At 60.8% G+C, this 11917-nt stretch overlaps 1 pseudogene; it reads right to left on the reverse strand.

The window, feature by feature from the left end:
• Positions 1–6168, reverse strand: part of LOC119105544 (neural-cadherin-like) — a 39708-nt pseudogene extending 33540 nt beyond the window's left edge.
• Between the last annotated feature and the right edge of the window lie 5749 nt (positions 6169–11917).

Raw genomic sequence — 11917 nt, forward strand, 5'->3', positions numbered from 1 at the left:
TTCCGGCACCAAACACACATCCGCGCCGCGCTGCTGCATGCACGACGAGCATTAACAAGTCGACGAGCCCGGCCGCGCCGCTCCAGAGCCGGCGCCGCCACCGGGCCGGCACTCGCCCAGTCGCGGGCGGCCGTTACTTGCGGTCGGTGCGGGCTCGTGCGGGCACCTTCCGGCCGCCGCCGCGCCGCCGCGCCGCCGCACCGCCGCATTCCACGCTGGCTCTGAAGGCGGCCGCCAGAGGAGGGCGGGCCCGTCGGCCCGCTAATCCGCGCGAGGAGAGCCGAGGCGATGTGGCGGAGCGCGCGTGGGGAGGGGAGACGGGCCGGGCGTCGTGAGAGATAGGGCGAAAATAAGAGCGGGATGGCTGCCCGTGAATTGAGACCGGAGAGCGAGGCGCTTCAACAACGCAATCCCCATTGGATGCTTTTAGTGTGTAGGCCCTGACCATTCCCGGCACTCACTCACCGAGCAGCTGGGCCTCTCAGAGCCCGATTGCCGAACAGTTTTGGCCGGCGCCCAGGACGAGTACGTTAATTTACCAACTCGGCAGCGAGGCTTCGGGAGAGCTCCACTAAATCCCTTGGGAAATCACCGGCCCCAAGTTACCGCCCATCTGTCTACAGAGCCGACGCAGCCGTCCGCTCAGCCTCCCCGCCGCGACAATCGCGTAAGCAGCTTGCGTGCACGAACAGATCCTCCGCACAATTCCCACATCGTCTGCGGTTGGCGAACGGTCCGTTACATCTTTTCAGGACCCTCCCGTAAACACGCCGTTTACGCTCGCACAAGGCGCCATAACAGCCGATTCTGCATGCAAATCCGCCGGCCGACGGCCTCGGCGCGCCCGCGGCCGGCGGGGGAGAGCCTGCCTGCCTCGCCGCCGGGCCGCCACCGACTCCATCGCTCCACAGGCGGAAGCAGGCCACGGCCCGGCGGCCGGCGCCGCCGATCGGCGGTCGACGATCGCGCCGCGGCGGCCGCGCCGCCGTCACGCCGCCACCGCGCCCGTCCCAGCGCCTGCGGCCGCGGGTCATGCCAGGGCGGGGCGCGGTCGCCGGTCACGTCGGCTCCCACAGCCGTCGGCCGCTGTCTGCCGCGGTCGACTGCGGCGTGCCATTAGCGGCGGCCGCATGCCGCTCCGGTCCGCTTGCAGGAGAGCGCAGGGCAGCCGCTCGCTGTCGTTACGCCGTTTACACGCCGCCGCTCGCAACCACAGCGTTTACACGCCGGTGGTCGCAGTGGCGATGCTTTCGTGCTAGTGGCGGCGGCCTGCCGCCCCGCACTGCGGCTGTTATTTCATCAAGGGCGCCGTGTGAACGCTGGCAGGCCTGTCCACTTAGGTTAATCCGAATCCACAGGCTAATGCCAAATGAAGCGCTCAGAGACAAAAAGCTTGCTCATTCCCGCCGCGGCTTTCCAAGGACGCGACGTTAAACCGGCCACAGACAGGTTTAATCGCTGCGCGGGAACTCCCGGGACAAAGGCCTCAGATGATGACCGGTTGCGGCGGTCATTTGGCGGCGGAGACGGGACAGCGACCGACGGCGCCGCCATGGGATTATGATGAAAGGAGGGCGTCCCGGACGACTGGCTGGTCCGTGGTCTGTCTGTCGTCCCGGGCCGCCAGACTCCGGCCGTATCCCAACGCACGGTCTGCGCTCCTCGGTCCAGGCCGCGCGGTCCCCACACGGGCTGCGCTCTCGCAGCCGTCGCTGGGCCCGACTGCGTCCGGCCAGCAGCCTGCAGCCAGCGGCCAGCGGCCAGCGGCCAACAGCCAGCCGACCTGCCCACAGTGGGGAGCGGTCCATCTCCGCCGTCAGCCCGGCCCTCAGCGGCGCAGCCGGCGGCGACGGCCGTCACATTCCCGACGAACGGTTCGGCGCCGTACCGGGCCGGCCGGCCGTCACAAAGGAGCCGCCACCCGGAACGCTCGAGCGGCACGCGCACCGGGCAGGTCACCGATCCTTCGATCCTTCGCGCCGCCGGCCGCCGGGCTGCTGCGCACCTCTCACGGTCGGCCGGCCCCCCGCGGTCCGTCGCCGACGTCGGCGGCGTCGCTGGGGTCGGCCGGGCCGTGCGACCTGCACCGGACGAGGCCACAGCGCGCGGCCGGCGCCTGACAGCTGACGCCGGGCGCCGGGCCGCCAGCCGAGGCGAGGGTCACGGCCCGGCCCGGCCGGCTGCCACCGGCCACCGTCCGAGCGGCAACCCCGCGCCCGCCCACCGGCCCGGACACGGCGGAGCGACCCGGCGGCGCCGCACCGTCGCCAGGCGGCGACAGACGGACTGGGTGGGACGCGCAAACGGCGGTATGCCGGCCATGACAGATGGGCCCGACTGAACGGTCGACGGACCGCCCGACGGAGGTGGACACACGGCTCTCGCGCCGCGCGCGCGCGCGCCGACTCGAGGACGGCGTCCACCGCTGCCACCCGGGGGACATCTCACCTCCGTGAGTTACGGCGCCCATCGCGCGCGAGGCAACGTGAGGCGAACGCGACACGACCAGCGGGCGCGACCAGTCCACAAATACACCGCACTCGGAGCCGCAGCTCGCGGCCGCGGCGCCGAGGTGAGCGCGGCGTCCGCCTCGGCCCGGCCGCCGGCCGGAGGTCATCGTCCGGCCGGGCCGGCGCACGTGACCGGGTGCCGCGCTGCATTTCGTCATCTCGGCCCGATCGATACCTTCTCCGGCGCGCGGCGGCGGATCGGCGGCACCGCCGCGCGCCACACCGCCGCCCGCTCATGATTTAACACCGGCCGGCGCCGGCGGCGGCGACGAAGCCGTTTCAGACGCGGGCGCGCAGCCTGCCCCGCGCGCGGGCAGGTGCTGCCAGCGCGGCCAGGCGCCGGACAGGTGCTCGGCGACAGCTCGCGGGCCCGTCACGGTCGCCGTCTGGCCCGGCGACGGCGAGCGCTGATGGCAGCCCGGCGTGGGTGCGCCGGCTGCGCCCCGGCCGCCGATGCGGGTTCGGGTGCGGGCGCGGGCCGCTCCGCCGCCGGCCAACTGGGCCGAGCCGAGTCGACCAGCAGCCAGACGACGGCCAGTCGGCCACGGATCCCGCCGATGCCTGCAGCCGCTCCGCTCGGCTTCCCTCCACGGCGCTGCGCGCTCCAAACAGCCGCCAGCGTCGCCGTTCCCGTCGAAAAGACCTCCCCACAGGCCGCCTCCAGTCCCGTGTCGCGCCGCGGTCGCACTCCGGTGGCGCGGCACCCGCGCTGGCCGCGTGCCGTGCGCGACGAGCCGGGTCCGATCGGCGGCTATCGTGCGGACATCGGCGCCCCGCCCGCTAACCGCCAACCGCCAACCGCCGCAGTCGCGGACCGGCCGCGGATGAGACGCGCCCGCCGTGCCGCCGGCCGGCAACGGCGGCGGCCGGGACGGAGGACGGGGCGCGGCCGGCCCGCCGACAGACAGACACGACCCACGAGACGGGCGACAGGCCGACGGCCGGCACGGAACAATGGCCGCGTCCATTTGGAAATGGAGAGGGAAGTGACGGACAAAAGCGGACGGACGACGGCCAACCAACGGAGGGCGGAGTCAATGACGACCCGCAGCGGGACCCGGACACGGGGCGGGGGAGCGACGGACAAACGACAAACGACGAACTGACGAGGAATGAGTCGCGCTTCGAGGAAAGCCACAGCACGGGGCTGACCGTTGCGAGTCGCCTGCCGCAACCCGAGGCAGAGAGATTCCTAGTCTGGATACCGCCCGCATGACCCTGTTCGCCGTGAGAGCGGGTTCGAATCGCTCTCCGCGCCGCTCCAGCCCGCATCCAGCCACGCCCGTCTCCTCCATTTCGATTGGCCGTGGCAGATGGGACCACCAGCTGGTAACGTATGTATCCAACACTTGCGTACTATCGCAGACAACAAAAAAAGATCGATACCGCCCATGAGTCCCCATGTGCCTCATGCAAAAACTGAGCCAGCTGATGCGACCAGGGAGGGAGGGGCGGCGCGCTCAGGGTTAGGGGATGGGGTGGGGAGGGAACACGGTAGGGGGGAACACGGTCGGGGGAGGGAACACGTTCCAGGGGAGAGGACACGGTCGGGGGAGGAAACACGGTCCGGGGAGGAGACACGGTCCTGGGTAGGGAACGCGTCCTGGGGGGAGGGAGCGCGTTCTGGGGGAAAGAACCCGTTCCGGGGGAGGAACGCGGTCCGGGGAAGGAACACGGTCCGGAGGAGGGAACGCGTTCCGGGGGGAGGAACGTGTTCCGGGGGGGAGGAACGCGTTCCGCGGGTAGGGGACACGATCCGGGGGGAAGGAACATGGTCCAGGAATAGGGCCACGGTTCGGGGAGGGGACACGGTCCGGGGAAGGCACACCGTCTGGGGAGAGGGAACACGGCCCGTGGAGAGGGGGACACGGTCTGGGGGAAAGGGGACACTGTCCGGTCGCTGCGTCAGCAGCCGTTTCCGCCCGCCTCCCGGCGGTCAAAGAGTGTGGCAGGTCGGAGTCGAGCGGCGCCGGTCGGTGCGCTCGCACCGCCACCCCCGGCACAATCGGCAGGCCCTGCGCCATTCCAGGGCGAACAGCGACGCAACGTGCTGTTCCAAAGACGCCAAACGCCGCTACAGTCAAAGGTGACTCCACCACCTTCGCACCGTCTCGAGAGGTAAACGTCCAGGAGAACGGAAAACCAAAAAACCAAACCAAAACCAAAACCAAAACCAAAACCAAAACCCACAACAGGAAAAGTTCCAATCGTGAAAAATTAAATCTCCGAACCGATTTCGGTGTCTCAACATGGCAAGGTCTGCAACATCATGACGCGCGCAATGTCCACCAACATTGCACTGGGTAATACTGAAGAAGCTGGCAGCCTAAGCAGCTTGCACACAGAGCAGCGCGACAACACAAATGACCGAACCTCACGACGGACGTGTTTGTCACCGATATGTGTCGGGTTAAGTGCAGTACCGCCGGTCCCGCTAGGCAGGTCGTGGCCCACGCGACACAGCCAGACATCCGCAACTGAGGCCCGCTCAGACAGCACCACAATCATCAACGCACCGTCCAATCACGGTGTGCAGCTCAGACAGCAGCACAATCATCACGCGCCGCCCGACCGCGGCGGCACAGCCCGATAGCCGCAACTGAAATCCGCTCAGACAGCACCACAATCATCACGCGCCGCCCGACCACGGCGACACAGCCCGATAGCCGCAACTGAGGTCCGCTCAGACAGCATCACAATCATCACGCGCCGCCCGATCACGGCGACACAGCCCGACATCCGCAACTGAAACCCGCTAAGACACCGCCACAACCGACAACGCACCGTCCAATCACGGTGTGCAGCTCAGATAGCACCACAATCGACAGCGCGCTGTCCAATCACGACGACACAGCCCGACTCCGCAACTGAGACCCGCTCAGACAACCACCAACAACCCACAACGCACCGTCCAGTCACGGTGTGCAGCTCAGACAGCACCACAATCAACAACGCGCCGCCCAATCACGCGTTCAGTACAGTCACAGCGTGCCTACAGAGAACAGGAGGCCGGCCGAGCCGGTGCCGAGGTTGAACTCACCTCCCTGTCCGCCCGACAGTCCGTGCACGTTCTTGACCGTCACCCAGAAGTCGATGCTCCTCTCGTGGCCCAGCTCCTCATAGTCCCAGGGCTTCTTAACGCTGACCTGGCCGTTCGGCTCGACCGTCACCCAAGGGTTCTCGTCGCGGATCTTGAACGTCTCCGTCTCCAGCTCCTTCTCCAGCAGAAAAACATGGCCTTGCCCTCCTGGTTGCCCCTCGCGCTCGCGGAACTCGAGCCGCTTGGTGGGGCGCACGCGCGGGCGCACGCGACGCTTGGCGATGTGGTGGTCATCACCTCGCCGCCGCCGCCGACCGGCCGCCGCGGCGGGAACACCACCGCCGGGCCCGCCGAACTCGACGTGGACGCGCGCAGGCGCGGCCGCTGCGCGCCGCCGCTTGCCGTCCCGCACGTCGCTGACCGACACCAGGATCTCGTAGGCCTTGGCCTGCGGCGCGCCGGCCAGCAGCACGCGGCCCGTCAGCGGCTCCACGACGAACACGTCACTGGGCGAGGCCAGCTGGAAGCTGAGCCGGTCGCCGTCCGCGTCCGCCGCCTCCAGCTGGCCGACGGCCGCCATGTGCGGCAGAGCGAGCGGCGCCGCGAACGTGAACAGCGGCCGCGCGAAACGCCGGCGCGTTGTCGTTCTCGTCGCGCACGAGCACGTGCACGTGGCACAGGGCGCGCTCGTGGCCGGCCGGCGCCACGGCCTCGAGCACGAAGGTGGTGGCGCGCGCGGCGCTCGCGGTCGAGCGGCGCTGTCGTGACGAGTCGCACGCCGGGCGCGCCGCCCGGCCGCGGCTCCAGCCGGAAGGCGCCCGCCTCGTTCCCGGCTACCAGTCCGTACGCCCCAGCGCCGGCCGCCAGGATGGCGGCGGCGCCGCCCACGGCCGTGCCGGCCGGCGCGTTCTCCATCACGCGGCCCTCGTAGCGCTCGCGCTCGCAGCGGAGCGGCCACGTCCGGCCTGCCCAACGTGCAGCTGCAGCGTCTGCCGCTCGCCGCCCAGCTCCACCGTCCAGCTGGAGCGCGCGGCCGGCCAGCGGGCGCAGCGGCGCCAGCGCCATAGCTGGCCGCTGCTTGTTCAGCGCGACCGGTCACTCAGCTCGGGACGGCAGCAGGCGGGCGTTGTACGCCCAGCTCCGCCACCACGTGTCCGGCCAGCGCGTCGGCCGGCGCGTAGAGGTGCTGCGCGGCGCGCGCCGACAGCGGCGCCGGCTGCCACAGGCCAGCAGCAGCAGAGGCAGCAGGTCGCGCGGCCCGCCAGGCGCAGCGCGGCCATGGCTGGCAGTGGCGGGCGGCGCGGCCCTCCCGACCGGCACCCGGCAATGTCGCTTAGCTAGCGCTGGTCACGCGTCAAACAGTCTCTGCGAATGGGCCAGAGTCAGTCAGGCGGCCGGTGCTATCGCGGGCATCGCCGTCACAGGCGGCGGGCACCATGACCTGGGTCACGCTGTTGGTGTTCTTCCATTAAATCAGTAACCCCGCTGGCTACTGGGACTGAGTCTGTTATACAAGTCTTACATTTTCCGTGGAACGAACAATACATTCTCCTAGACACAATAGATTTCCACCCCAGCAAAGTCCGACGTGTAGATATATCGTCACTCGTAGGTCTTGCCGTCGACTGTAGCGCTATGGACTGACACCGACATAATATGAGCACCATTCCCCTGCGCTGCGCCCGTAGGGTCTGAGCCAAGGCAGAAACTTCGCAGGATTATAAAACGTTATGAGTAAAATGGCCACAGGCGGATAACAAATGGATCACAAGAGCGTGTCGCAGCTTTCCACGCACTTAACTAAAAGTTTTCTTTGGCAGGTCAATGAGCTTCCATCGTGTCCTTGAGAAACGGTTACGAACAAAAAAGTACGTTGTTTCAGGCGTTTGAAGAAACCATTAGGGGCAGAATACAGGTTATGTCGTCAGTAATGTTCCTATGTAGCAATGCCTCATGGGCTATGTCGTTTATCTTGAGTTAATTTTAAGGACCACGCTGCAGGCCGGCTGAGGTGAGTAGTGGCTGAAACTGGGGCATCGTCCAAAACAGATCCCAGGGACAGCCACACACAGCACACCGACACATGACTGAACACGTCCTTCTGCTGTCACCGCAGCGTCGTGAACCAAACACATCTTCGTCGCCTGTCGATGGTCTCGGAACATCGACGTCACAAACTTTACCGAGTCATCGAATGGGCGCTGTCGGCTCCGCCAGCCGGCGTCCGCAGCAGGCCCGCCGTCGGCCCGTGACGACCAACCGGCCCCAGCGCGTCGCCATGTGAGCTGAGCTTCCGGAGCGGAGGCGGTGTCGTCCGACCCCGTCCCCCTCCCTCCCCCACCCACCGTCGCGCTGTCGCCGTGCCAAGACAAACGCATTCCGCGGTATCTGAGAGCACACTCTCCGGTCACCTCAGCGCCAGATACTCGGCTGGGCGGCATGTCACCAGGAGCCCCGCCGGCGCCCCCCCCCCCCCCCGGTGGCTGAGGTGCTTAGCGGTACCCCTACGGACCGCGTATCCTCGGTGCTGAAAACACGGCCGGTGTTCACGGCTTCAATGCATTTCCCGGTTGTAGCAGGCTCTTCAAGCGATCACTAGTTGCGGGTTGTCACCATATTATCTTAAGCATTTGGAACAGTCTTCTGTTTGTTCTGTTCTGAAGTTCTGTTCAGTTCTGAAACCGGCTTCGGCTTCGCGAAGCTGTAATCTTCCCCAATGACTTCGGGTTCGGATTCGGCTGTGACCCTTTTTCCACGACCGACTCTGACTTCGACTTCAGCATCGTAGCATTCCTCAAAGGTAGGATTCGGCTTCAACTTCACATTTTTAGCAGCTGTTTTCGGCTTCGGCTTCGGCATCAAGTTTTCCGCTATGGCTCTATCTTCGGTACCGAGCCAACTTAAACTGCAATTAGGTTTGTCATTATTTTTCACCGCAGTTGCCGCTTAAGTACGCAACAGCACTGCCTCTCCCGTTACCTCAATATACGACACAACTTTTCAAGATGGCAACGTATCTGTGACTGAAAACCAAAACCAGTCACTGAGTCGGTCCATTCTTGATACCAATAAACTACCAGCGAGGGCCGGAGAGCTGCCCGAAAAGTTGTGCGCATACTAACACGGAACGGAAAACGAGGTCGATAGCTTGGGTTACCGGTAGCGTAGTGGATAAGCTGCGCAATTTAGGACGCCAGGGGTACGGGGTTCGATTCCCTCGGTGCTCGGACAGGTGACGCCGTATGGCCACAGCCGTTGAGTGCGTCGTAAAACCCAATGACGAGGATGCTAGCCACCAAAAAATTATTTGTAGTCCAATCACCCTGCTCATCAATCTGCGACAGCCTTGTAATTAATCAAGAATGACAATTGTAATTATGTAAGCCTTATAGACTTGAATATGGGAAACAATGTTGGGCACTAGATTCAATCTCAGCCTCGCGGTTTTGAACTGATTATCATTTGACTTTGGGTTCAGGTTTCTTAAGTAGGATCCCCTGGCTTCAGCTTCACAAGTGCAAACCATGTAGCTGCTGACTTCTGATTCCACTTTGTGTAAAAAAAAAAATATGAAGTCCTGACTATGGCTCCACTTATATGTCATGGTGAACACCAATGTTAAAGGTGTTCCTAGTACAGTTTCTGTTCCTAGATCCTGTATAGGTGTTCCCAGTTTGGTTCACAGTCACCTGTCTATGGTGATAACTGCAGAAACAGGAAGTGTACCACACAAATTCATGATGGGGAGTCTAGAAGGTTAAGCATATGCAAGTGATAGTTGCTGAGAATAAGGTGATATTACCGCAGCTTACTATTTATGTTGCATGCAGACAGCTTTATTTGCCTCAAGTGGTCAGAAAAAAAATTGTTTTAGCAAGTAGGTCTATGAATTGTCCTCCTTTGCACACAGCATGTAATTACTCGGGCATTGACAATAAGAAGCATGGCGGAGTCATTCCAAAATATATTTTCAAAGAAATCAAGCACTGCTTTGCATGTTGCATTTTCATGGGCAAGTAGCATGCATGGAAGTAGAGAATTTCATAGCAAGAAAATGCCTTTTAATAAAAAGCATCATTGTATCAATTTCTGATAACCTGCATTCATGCTTCTAGATGCCCCTGCGGGAAATTGGAAAGCATGACAATATAGCTGCTTAATACTTATATCTTCTGCCATGGGGGCACATCTCTCTCAGCTTTCTACAACAAAATGCACTGGTATTAACTGAAAAGAATCTAGGAAACATGACCATCCCACCCCTCTAAGGATTTCCACTGCCCCTGCAAAATCATACCTCACTATAAACATGGAGATATTGGTATGATACACAGCAGCAGTTTCATGCATGTAGCATCCACATACTTGCAGACCTGCACCCATCTCCTGGAAGAGTCTGAATCAATTCAGAAATCACTAAAATTGCATTAGGTCAGGACAAAATTCCTTTAAAATTTCAGGTTTTCAGCTAGTCAGAGCAGGGACCACCAAACAACAAGCAAACTAACTCAAACCAACAGAATATATACATACCCTCATAGCTTATGTGTACCAAATTTGGTATGCCATACATAGCTCTATGGGCAAAGGTTACCTAAAAAGTTGCTGTGGTCCAATTCTGATATGATGTAATCCCATGTAGGAAAGATATACCTAGTCCAATATCCCTGAATATTCCTTTGGGTGCTTCAGACCTCATGAACTCCGGTGGTGGTTATCCATAGCTCTTCAGGTGGAGCTATGAATTAAACCAATTAAGCAACACACAAGCATAAAAATTGACACCAGCACAATTGCTGTTAAGTGTATTTGTGGTCTGATGGTTGGTGGGTGTATGTGATGCAACACATTCATGCAACAGCAATCCTGTTTGTGAGGCTCTTATGAAGCCCATGATATATGTTTGTCTCTGAAAAACTGGCCCCAGAATTGGATAGCACCTCAGTCAGAGCTACAGTTGACATCAACTTGTGCCATGATATTCAGTCAGAATCTGAATCAACTCCACAAATGAAAGTTCAGGTTGAGAACTGAGTCCACATGATCAGAATCAAACGATACCAGCAGGACATGTGCCCGGATCCCAATGGTGGATCCAGGATCCCCTAAGGTTCCATGTTAATGGGATCATGGGATCTTTTGGGAGCCTCAACGACGCATATACGATGCACCCCGCAAGGTACCCAAGGCTCCAGAGAGGCAAAGCTCTACCCAGAACACAACATCCAGAGCACTAAGCTTAGTTCCACGGACAACTTAGCAAGACCTCGTTAACTCATTACGCCATCTCCTTACATTGCCAATTGCTCAGCTGCTCCGCAGATGGTTACTGGCCACAAACACCGTCCCACACACCACACTCCAACACGCACCCCCACGCTCTCAGCACGTCAATACTTCGTCCTGCGGCTCCGGCTTTTTCAAATAACGCTGCCAGATTCCTCTGCAGAGAATTCTTCACTTTTAGAGAAAATATTTCGTCAAACGGCGTTTCATAGAGAGATATTTAAAATTTACCTTCAGGTTTCCGCTCTCACGCTGCTGTGGTTGAGATGTACTGCCAGGGACGGGGAACAATATCCAAAATAAGGCCACTGGCACATTTTTTGGGGCAACGCGGTAGGGCAGGGTTTATTTTCTCCCAAACATGTAGACAAACGTGCTCTTACACCGTTTTCACGCCCTTGCGTACAGCACAGATGTGCTAGGAACACTGTTCGACTCCGGGGCCGCGTTCCTCACTGCCAAACACCGTCCTCAAGTTGCAACACATGAATGCAAAGATAAGTATGTCGGAGCAGCTCCTACGCTGTGGAGTTTAGTCGCTCGTGCGTGACGTAAACGCTTGTGATGTCATAGGTAGCAGTCTCAGGTAGGCGCTTTACCAATGAAGAACTGGAGCAGGGTGAAGTTGGGATCGATTCCGGGAAGAAACAAAATTGCAGCTCAACTATGGTGGAATCGATTTTTCGAAGGAGGAGTTGAGTCTACCATCCTGTTTGGGATCATCGGTGAGCGACGTAAACAGACATGCAGGTGACAACAGATGTTACCATCTGGCATAAACAGTCCTGTTCGTTTAATAAATTCGTATGTTCCGATAGATCAGTTGGTAAGGGAGCCTGCCTTCTGGCCAACCCGCTCGTGGCGGGGTGGTTTCAAGTCGCTTTAAGCGCTCCGTGCCTGCCTTTGGCAGATATAGCCTGCGGTCGGTGGCAGCGGCTGCGCTAAAGGTCAGGTGACGTCCGACGATAGGACGGATCGTGCCGAGAATCGCGGCTCGGTAAACTTTTGCCACCGAATTCTGCCATTGACCTGAAATTTCACGATCGGATAGTTAAGGCCACGGCTCGCACACTCTGTTTAG

Source organism: Pollicipes pollicipes, unplaced genomic scaffold (assembly GCF_011947565.3).
Source record: "Pollicipes pollicipes isolate AB1234 unplaced genomic scaffold, Ppol_2.1 Scaffold_6138;HRSCAF=7277_pilon_pilon_pilon, whole genome shotgun sequence".
Lineage (NCBI taxonomy): Eukaryota > Metazoa > Arthropoda > Thecostraca > Pollicipedomorpha > Pollicipedidae > Pollicipes > Pollicipes pollicipes.